The sequence below is a fragment of the Schistocerca nitens genome, chromosome 1 (assembly GCF_023898315.1).
Source record: "Schistocerca nitens isolate TAMUIC-IGC-003100 chromosome 1, iqSchNite1.1, whole genome shotgun sequence".
NCBI lineage: Eukaryota > Metazoa > Arthropoda > Insecta > Orthoptera > Acrididae > Schistocerca > Schistocerca nitens.
In genome coordinates, this window is record NC_064614.1 from 212611894 (window position 1) to 212623499 (window position 11606).

Here is an 11606-nt window from a genome sequence, read left to right on the forward strand (position 1 = left end):
TGTGTTCGTTACTGGTGTGATATATTAAGATAGACAAAAGGTTTCAATATGGTAAAGTTATGAAATGATTTTTTTAATAAAACATGAAATATGGCGAAAAACTACGTAGTTGATGTTCCTGTGCGACGTATTCGCCCTGTATTTGTGTTTTGCATTATAAAGTTAACACATTTTTTCACATACACGTGTAAATTGTTATAACACAGAATTTTATGTTTTATGGCAGAGAACGTGCTCCAGTTTTCGAAACTACGCGCGAATACACTTTATTTATAACAGTGACTTTTATCTGTAGTGAAAATAAGCTTGACAAAGGAAGAACTTTAAATCAACAATTACCACAGGATAGTAAATACGCGAGTATGAGTTTGGTAGCTTTGGAACAAAGCACCCATGGTGTAACATTTCCAATTTCTGTAATAAGTGATAGTAGAATGAGACTGATTAGGTAAGAGCAATGAAAGTGATGTTAGTTTAGTGAATTACGAATTTTCAGTCTTAAATGCCTGAACCTTAGACAGTATTCACTCAGTCTCCACTGACAGCACACAGGCACAAGGCTACACGAAGAAACGAAGCAGAAAAAGATGAGAAAAATAATTTTTGGTCACAATGTGAAATTGAGGACCAACCAGGACGAATGCAAGAGGAAAAAGCTTGAGAAACCGATATATTCACATCTATATCAGTATCGATAGCTATTGTTACAGAGAAAAATATGTAAAACGTTATTTCTGTCTACAGAAAAATAAATTTCGCGACGTGGCAAACGGCTGCTGTAACTTATTTCTCATATCACACAAAAAGCGAATATTCGGAAAATAAGTGATCATCTGTCAGCTAGTAAATGACAGATAAATGCCATAATGATAAATTACAAATTTGCTTTCGTAATGTTAAAAAATACACAGTTTCGTAGATGCGGTATTCCTTGACACCTGACTTCTGTATCAGATGAGTATGGAGAATTATGTCAGAGGCAGAACAGAAGATACAGAACTGGACTGCAGTAAGTTAAAAGAAGTTTTAATTAAGACTTCTAAGGAGTTACTTGGAACACAACAACGACGAAAACCAAATCGTTTGAATTTATGGGATGATGAGCTCAACAGGAAGAAAGCAGAAGAGTAATAGAAAATAAGAAACAAGAAGCGAAAGTTCGCAAAGTTGCAAGACGAGCAGACAGAGATAGCTGGAAAAAATTTTCAAAAGACAAGAATGTTATATAACTGGAGTTCAAAATATTGAATACAGCGATTTCAAACATTTGGAGAGCGAAATCAGTGACAAAGTGAAGAAGGATATAATACCAACAACGGAATGGTTGCAGTATTGTAAGCAGCTTTTACTCAAGGGAAATAAGCGCTTCTGTACCAAACCTGTGAACGTTCGAGAACACGATGCAACTGCTGACTTTGAAAGTAGTTTAAAAGAGGACAGGAACTGGAGGAAAAGGTGGAATAAAACTGGAACTTATGAAGTATGCCAGCACTAAATGGAAAAAATTATTTGTGCAGCTGCTGAAGTATATTTGAGTCTCGTGAAAAATTCCAGAAGAATGGTAGGTAGCAATAATTATAAATATGTACAAGATAGGAAATGAAAAATGAATATTCAAATTATAGAGGTATATCCATTTTAAATTCTGCTTATGAAATCTACCCATATTTCATTAAAAAGAAATTCCGTCCAATAGCACACATACTTGTACAAAAGGAACATTGCAGATTTCTACAGGCAGGTCCTGTGCAGACGCAACATTTGTTTTGAAACAGCTGATAAAAAAGAGAAGAGAGTTTAACAAGCCACAACTTCTGCTCTTTCTAGGCTATGAGAAGATAAGATATTTTGAGAAATACTGACTGACTACACTGTACCGCTAAATTTGTTAAATGACATTAAATCACAAAAGGATAATTCTGAAATTAGAATAAACAAAGACTTATTGACTGTAAAACAGGTACTAAAACTGGGTTGCAGTCTCTCGCCAATCATATATATATATATATAATCAACGAAGTTCTAGAAGAATGGAATTCTAAAAATTTATATATATATATATATATATATATATATATATATATATATATATATATATATATATTGACGAGAGACCACACAACCTATTTTTAATCCCCGTTTTACAGTCAGCAAAGTTTTGTATGTATACCAACAAAGTTCTAAAGAAGGGAATTCTAAATTAAGTCAGAAGTGAGACCTAGGGAGAGATAAATTTATTACCACTATTTTATTTACAGATGACCAAGTTCTCCTAGCCGATGGTGAAAGTGCTTCACAAGAAAAATGTGTTTAAATTGAATAATGTTTTAAAAATTTGTCAAATGGTTATATCCATAAATAAAACAAAAGTGACGGCAGTCGAAGGGAAAGACATAAAGGGAACAAAAATAGTGATGAACAACAAAATAATAGAACAGGTAAATCCTTTTAAATATCTCTGGACAGAGATATAAACATACAACACTAAATCAAATGTGGGTCAAAATGTACAGAAATATAATACTATAAATGGTGGTACGGTATAACTATGAGGGAAGAGGTAACACTGAGATCAAATAGCGTGATGGCTAAGGCTGCTGTTATGTATGGTAGTGAAAACTGCGTCATACGGAAAGGGGACGAACGAAGAATTCAGGCAGTTGAGATTTCTTGGTGCAAAGATGGTCAACTTGCTTCAAAGAGGTATAACTGGACCATTAGGATAATGGGTGGAGCGATTGAAAGAGTATAGGGTTATGCCTTTAACAAAGCATTTATTACCATAAATAAATAAATGTCCTGAAATACAATAACCCACACAGATATCTTCACCAGGAGCACTTTAGTGACACAATTAGCTTTACAGACTCGATGTCAGATTACAACCACCAGTGACAGTTACGTACGTTATACTGCATCACACAGGTGTAACTAATTTTCTAAGCAGATTCGGTTATCTGAGAATCTGACCTCAAGATTACAATTACTAGTCACGATGGATTAATCTGGAAACAGTGATTAACTTCTCACTCACATGGCTTCCAAAAAATGTTCATTCAGTTACACGAACAAACTTTGTTCTAACAGGGAACACGGTTGCCCCTATACTACAAGCTGAAAACTGGTCACTGATCTTTAATGGCAGCTTATTAAGAAAATTAATTGATTATTATTATACACCATTTCAACCATAGCTTAAACCGCGCAAATTAGAAACCAGATTAAGGCAAGGTTTTAAACGTTTTTCGAAAACATGTGAAATTCCGACTTCGGATAATATCATGATCATATGTGCTTTTAGATGCACAGTACCTTCTGTAGTACACAGGTGTATATAAAACCTTCAGTTAGAGAAGCATGTACCGGATACAGCTTCACTTGCTAACGGCAAACTATGTCACGTAACAATACTTCCCACATGGGACGGATCTCAGTATATGGCAACTTCAAACTCAATTGCGTAATTAACAGTAACCTGGCACAGACTATTCTTAATATGAAGAAATGACAAATGGTCTTACCAAAGGTGTTCAGTTCTTATTCTAGTAATGATAGTAACAAACAGCATACAGTTCTCACACATTACAGGACACTCGAATAACAAGAATTAACTTGACTTCCAAAACTACGAAGCGGTGGCAATTAAACTTTCCCTATTTAACACGTCATTACACGGTATCGTACGAGTACCAAACTTGATAGCACTAATGTCAAGGACATGGGGAAGAGAAATAATGCAAAATCAGTTCAATCGAAACACTTTTAATGTGCTGCTGCGGTACACCACACCATTACATACCGGTACCATTACTGCTACAAAATGGGCTCAATGTGCCCTCAAGAGTCTGAAAGCGCTGGGTTGCATTCTGCACGACAGAACGAAGCATGTCCGTAGGTATGCTGGCTACCTCTCTTGATATACTGCGCTTCAGATCAGCACATGTGAGAATGTTCACCTGGTAAACACTGTCCTTCACGTAGTCCCACAACCAGAAATCACAGGGAGTGAGATCAGGTGATAATACCGGCCAGGCATTTGGGAACAACAGGTTGATAATACGACCGTGTCCAAATGTGTTTGGGTGAAGCAGCCACATCTTGCATGAACATCTGGCATGTATACTGTTGAGTTCAATGCGTCTCTCTGCTGTAGGGCGGGTATGCCATGCTGGTGGAGCATATCACAGTGACACTGGCCGGTCACACTGCACGTCTTTGGTCTTTGAACGCCAACCTGTTCAATACAGAAAGGGCCAACGATGAATGTAGCTGTGAAGCCACACCATATGGTGCCACGTTCACCACACAAAGGAACTTCATGCACATTGACTGGTGATGAAGATCCCCACACTCGGCAATGCTGTATGTTCACCTCACCTGTAGCGAAAAATGAGGTTCACCTGTTCAAAGGATGGTCCACGGCCAGCCCTCATCAATTTCAATCCTTGGGAGAAAGTGAAGAGTGAAGTGAACACGTCGTTCTGCGTCTTGTGGTGTAAGCTGCTGTACGATATGGATCTTGCACGAATAACATTTCAGAATGGTTCAAAGCACCTTCTGTAAAGTGGACCACAGGATGTTCAACTGTCACGACACAGTACGTGCACTGCCTAAAGCCGTCGGCACACGGACCGTGCATCCGAACGTTGAGCGTTGAGCGTGCCGATTTTCTGACGTCATAGCGTGGAATAGCACGTTCGGGAGTCTTTCCGAACGTGCAGAGCAATAGCTGGTATGTCAGATATTCTGAGCGTGCGTCTGAGCGTTGACCAATGAGATGGCACAACGCCATCTACGTCACATGCACGCCGTCACCTTCAGTACAGAGTTGTGAGGCGCCATATTGGCATTCATTTCTAGCCTGTATGTATATTTGCCGTTTCTGAGCACCAGAAAATTGAGAATCACTGGAAAACCCGTTACTAGTTGCGTGGTTTGTTCCAATAAAATAATGAGAAACATCATATTCGTGACAAAAGAATTATTGTAACTTGCGTATTATGAGAAAAGGCTATTTGAAGACAGCGACACACTGAAGATCGACCCAAAACGTATTATGCTTGGAACAATTTGTTATAGTTAAATTTCAGTTAGTAACATAATTATGTACGATTAACGTTTATAGCACGGGTAATACAATATGATTACATACAAGGAATGAGTGGTAGGATTAGCTTAATGAGTACAGTCTGCTTTAGGCAGTGGCGCGGAACGGACCTGCTGTCCCGGCCGCGGGCGCGCGTGAACGAGGAGGTGTTTACACCGCCGGTACTCGCGCGTGTTGTTGTCTGACTCGATCGCCATGGCACACAATTTTCGAAAGACTACGCTCCAATTTACGTTCGACAACGAATATGCCAGACCCAAAGCTTTCGAAATAGAGCGTTTTTTGAGGGACGAAGTTCGTTTACCTGCTGCAGACATAATTGGAATACACCTGTCCATTGTAAGCAGTACAATGTACGTAAAGATGACCGATGAAGCTGCGTGTGAAAGAACTCTCTCCGCTGCTCAAAGAGGATTTAAATTTCGACACTCTGATGGCCATATCAGCGATGTAACAGTAGCTCCTTCAGGATTGGGTGTGAGGGTCGTTCGGATCTTTGAATTGCCGTTTGAGGTGCCAGAATCGATGGTTACTGAATCGCTGCGACCATATGGAACGGTACTTAGTTTTAATACTAGTTTTAATACCTATCCTGTGCTAAACGGCGTGCGACAGGTGCGGATCGTCCTTACTAAACATATCCCGTCTTATTTATACATTGGCGGATGTCGAGCTATTGTGATCTACGATGGCCAGCCACGCACCTGTTCTGGCTGTGGTGGAGAAGGACATATCCGCTCGGAGTGCATACAACGCCTCGTCGTGCAACTGCCACATGGAGACGCGTCACAGCGAGAAGTTCCCACGCAACTGCCGATGACGTACGTGTCGGTGGCCCGCCGGGAAGTGTTGCCAAGTTCGGAGCGTGACAAGGACGTGTTTATGCAAGAGCAGACCGAGTTACGGGAGCATGGAGGTGACTCGGAGAATGTCCCTACACCCATGTCACGACAGTTGAGGGAGGAACCTTCCGAAAACTCACATGTAGCACGCGACGTGGAAGTGGAGGTCCAGACGGTGGCGCCGGCAACGGACCAACGAACGAACGACGAACACAGTGAGGCAGCAGAGGGCAGGGCACGCAAACAGCGATCGCCGAAGCGTCGCAAAAAGCGTCGCCATAGTTCGGGTGGCACGTCCCCCTCTAGCCTAGGGGACACGGAAGGTATCCTAGCGGAAGAACTGTCTGACACAGAACACGTGCCTTTAGAGGACGCTGACAGGATTCCGTCCGATGGTGACCGGATGTCCTGCCCTTCAGATGGTCCCTCTTCATTGACACCGACTGAATGGTTCAAATGGCTCTGAGCACTATGGGACTCAACTGCTGAGGTCATTAGTCCCCTAGAACTTAGAACTAGTTAAACCTAACTAACCTAAGGACATCACACACATCCATGCCCGAGGCAGGATTCGAACCTGCGACCGTAGCGGTCTCGCGGTTCCAGACTGCAGCGCCAGAACCGCGCGGCCACTTCGGCCGGCGACACCGACTGACCCAGCGCTGCCGACGAAGGAGTCAGGGACACCAATGTCCCGGCAGCCACGTCGAAATACATCACAGGACGTTTCTCGGATGGATGACCACTGCGACTGGGCTGAACCAGTCGAAGACCTACAGGAATTGCCACCCCCAAATGATGACCACTCACATACAGGATGCACACCACGGAACGACAACGAACGAGGGCAGCCCGTTGGCGGGCACCCCTCTGAGCACGAATAGTGGACTAAAGCCCTTGGAGTTCTCAATGACATGACACGAGCATGACAACGACAACGAACCAAGCATATAAGGTGGGCACAGTGAACATTAACACCGCACGTTCGCTTGCAAAGATGCAACTTCTCCGGGACATGATTTACGCCACAGACGTTGATATTCTGCTGATGCAGGAAACCTTCAATGCTGCTTTTCCCCCCGTGCATGGATACACCACTTATCTAGCGCCGACTCCAGATGGAGGACGTGGCACAGCGATACTAGTCCGGGAAGGGATTCCGATGTGTGACCTCGATTACCTTCCTTCGGCTCGGGGTTTGGCTATGACCGTGAACGGCATTCGTATCGTCAACATCTATGCACCCTCCGGATCTGACAATCGACAGGCGCGTGCACGATTCTACTCGGAGGAGATTGCCCCCCTATTCCGTGGGAGATATGACCACATCTTGGTAGGGGGGGATTTTAACTGTGTACTCACACCGAAGGATCAAACTCCTAATTTCAGCTCCTGCCACGCATTGAACACGATCTGCCGGGACATGGCCCTTATGGACACGTGGGAAAAGATCCATGGGCAGCGAGAGGGCTACACGTATTTTACTAGCCACTCGGCGAGCAGGCTGGATCGGATTTATGTTTCTGACGGATTAAGAGATCACGTGTTGGCTGCTGAACGTTGGCCCACAGCTTTTACGGATCACCTTGCGTATTTATGCACGTTAACCCTCCCACGGCAGCGGGTCTGGCGGAGTCGTAGTTCCTGGAAACTTAACTCCTCCTTATTGGTGGATCTCGAATGTCGCCAGCGGATCGAAGAAACATGGCAGACTTGCTCTCGCCGTCTGCCGCTGCACCGTACGGTGCTTTCGTGGTGGCTGCAGTGTGCAAAACCGGCGATACGAAGAGCTCTCATAACGTATGGCAAGGAAAAAGCGAAATGGCTCCGAGATACACTTGACTATTACTACATGGTGCTCCGCGACCTGTCCTCCAGGGCCCCATCGCCCGAACGTCAAGCGGAAGTCCATCGCATTCAGGCCTGCATTTTATCGATCACGAGACGTCGACTGGAGGGACTTTCGATCCGTGCTCGGTGCTTGGACAACGTCGATGGAGAACGTATTGGCATGCATCATGTGTCCAAGGGACATGCGCGTAATCGCCGATCCCTAATCACAGTCCTCCATGATGACGATGGTCGGCCCTTGACGTCACAACAGGCCATTGCTGCTGAGTTTCTGGAGCATTACCGCCTCCTTTTCACTGGGACGCCGACGGACAATCGGACAGAAGAAGAAATTTTGCGACAGATGCAAACGGAGGTGGATGGTCCGGATGCAGAGGCGCTATTGGAACCCCTAACGGAAGATGACATCCGGGGCGCACTCGCGAAGGGTGCGGTGCATAAATCCCCTGGGCCAGATGGGTTGACACTCGAATTTTACCGCGCATTTGCGGATTTAATGATGTCCCAGTTGGTATTGATGTATAACGAGTTATTGAGCCCTGACACGGACGTTCCGTCGCAGTTCATGGCGGGATTGCTTATACCAATACCGAAATCGACAGCGAGTCACAGCGCCCATCAATTTAGACCGCTCACGATGCTCAATACTGACTATAAGATCTTTGCGCGAATGTTGGCGGCAAGGCTCAAGATTGTAATATCCAAGACAATACCACCAGACCAGGCTTGTATAGGGGTTCGGAGCAACATACATTCTATCCTCGGCGAATACCGTGACGTAATTTCCCTGACGGAAGCTTGTCACATGCGAGCGGCGTTCGTATCGGTGGATTTTGATCGTGCCTTTGACAGGATCAACCATGATTTCCTTGACTCGACCATGAGACGCATGGCGATACCACAGGATTTTATTACCGTCCTCATGCGCCTCCTTCGCGGCGCTTCTTCGACGGTGAGAGTCAATGGCAGGGAGGTAGGAACGATTCCTGTTCGCAGCTCAGTTAGGCAAGGATGTCCCTTGTCGATGATACTGTTTACAATAGCGCTCGAACCATTGATGCAGACTCTTAGACGGACTCTAACAGGCGTCCGACTCCGTGCGAGCTCCTTCACGTGTCGTGCATATGCCGACGACTTGATGATGCTCGTCCGGTCGGAGAACGAAGTCAGTCAGGTGGTTACCCTTCTTACTACGTACGGGGTAGCTGCGGGAAGCAGGGTCAACACGAATAAAACCAAGATCATGCACATCGGTCGAGGGCTGGACGCTCTGCGAAGTCCGTTTACGACGGTGGACATCTTGCGATGTTTAGGTGTCTTGTTCACCCGATCGCTACGGCAATCAGCGGCGGCGAGCTATCGACGTCTCCTCCAGAACGTCCGACTGCACATACGCAACAATTCACTCCGAACGCATGACCTGCTCCAAAGGGTGGACTACACTAATGTTCACCTGGCCTCGCGACTGCCGCACGTGGCACAGGTACTGCCAATGCCACATGGTATCGCTGACAGATTAATGGCGGCTTTTGGATACTATGTCAGCCAAGGAATGTTGTTTAAGATCAAATACGAGACTTTAACTCTCCCACACCATTCTGGAGGACTTAACCTCACGGATGTGCGGAACAAGGCTCTAGCTCTATACCTGCGAGCGACGCTACGAACTTGGAACCAGCGGCAACACGCCATCACGTCGGCCATCCTGGATGTGCTTCTTCCAACGTCCTTTGAACCACCGGTAGCAGTAGGCACCATCTCGCCCTCGTTTTCTCACGTCGCGGGATTTTTTGTTGATTTTAGTTATGTTCAGTTACAGATACCTTCTACCAGAATCCCCACTACCCGTGAGATATATCGATACTTGCGGCGTCATCATGGCAGCAATGTTGTCGAACTTGAATACCCAACACGAAACTGGCGACAGATTTGGCGAGCTGTCCACACACCACTCCTCACCACAGCAGCGCGATCGTCATGGTATACATTAATCAACCGAAAGACGGTCAACCGCCAACGATTATACGACATTCGCATGGTGGATTCCCCGCTCTGCCTTAGATGTGGCATGCAGGACACCGACGAACACTCTCTGCAGTGCGGTGAGGCAAAGGATGTTTGGCGGCTGACGCAACGCATCATGGCCCTCCTCCGACACACCGACGAATCAACGATCACCACGGACGCTTTATTTTTCCCTGACCCTGTCTTTTTCCCCTCACAAAAAACATCGGCAATCCGATGGATTTGAGGACACGCATCGCACTACGTGCTCTCGCGGACCTTGATATCGGTCATGGACTATTGGCATTATCTACTAGAACAACACGAAATCATCAGACGCCACTCTAAATATAAAACGCATTTTGCGAACTTTCTAGGCAGCATGTTTCATAACCCCCCGAAGCGGTGGGGAGTCCCAGGTTTACGTTGTTTCGAGGGATAGGATTTACTCCCAGTGAAGTGACGAGGATGTCACTTCGGCCCTATATTTATTTCCCTTCTTTTTTATATATGATTTTTCTTTTGGGACATTAAAATTAAATGAATAAATACAATATTATTGTTACTAAAAAAAATACAATATCAATGTTTCCTTCCTGCTGCCTCTCCCTTATCCTGTCAGAAAAAAAAGTAGTGTCTTTGATCAATAATGAGTTTTTGTTGGGGCGGTTGTTCGCGTCATAACACTCCCAAATTTTTTTTCGTAACATTCGCGTTTTTATTAGGTTCTGATACTCTATTGTTATTTTAATATAAGTAAATGCTGTGATTTGATGTTATGTAAATATAAATTCACCTTTTTTGAGGGGTGATTTTGTTCGATTGACTTAATCTACAAGACAGCTTTGTTCCTTTTCCTTTTACGCTTCGTATTTCACATGTCGCAAAGATTCTGCTACTGGGTAGTGATCAAGTAAGGCTGACCTTCGGGTTTTACTAAAATGTGAGAATGATGAAATAATGTTTATCTTATGCAGAGAAGTATTCCAAATTTGTACCGCACTGTTTGTAATGGAACTTTTATAAGCCTGTGTCCTTATTGATTGGACATGGTAATTTCCTTTTCGTGGACGATGGAGGAAATGTGCGTTTTAATAGAGCTAACGTGGGAATTTTACGCGCGTCCGTTGTGTAAACAGTGTGATTTACGAACTAGAAACATCCCTCAACTGCCGCTGGAGCGCGTTGCGATCGTGTATACCACGTTGGGGCCCACGTACCGTATGCACAAGTCGCATCGTTCCTGAGCGTTCAGCATCACGTTGAACTTGGCACGCTCAACGTTAACGTTCGACAGCACGGTCCGTGTGCCGACGGCTTAACGATCGGTAACTGCGCTCAGCGTTGTCTGCCATAGCAACAGCAATTTTATCAACCGCATATGGAGCAACCAGTCGTTGGCCTCTTCCCGGTGTGACGCCCAGTTCTCCAGTTGTTTCATGAGTCATGCTCCAAACAGGAGGTGGATAACAGGATGCTGTCGTTATCCTTTCAGTTGGCGAAATTCTCGAAGTGCAGCTGCACAGCGTTAGTGTTGTTTTGATAACAGAGCTTCACCAATAATGCCCTGCTCCTTTGGTCAATTGCTCATGTAGACATGTCAACAAGTGTACTGCGACTGGTCAGGTGTGTGAGACTATGAATCACAATGACTGATCACTGCAGCTGGTTGGCATAGTTGGAATTGGATGGTGGCGCTGTGATGCATGGAAATCATGGACCACTTACTGTGGATGTTAATGCTACCAAGTTTGGTATTCATACAGTAATTAGTTTCTGTGTTATACTGTGTTAAATAGGCA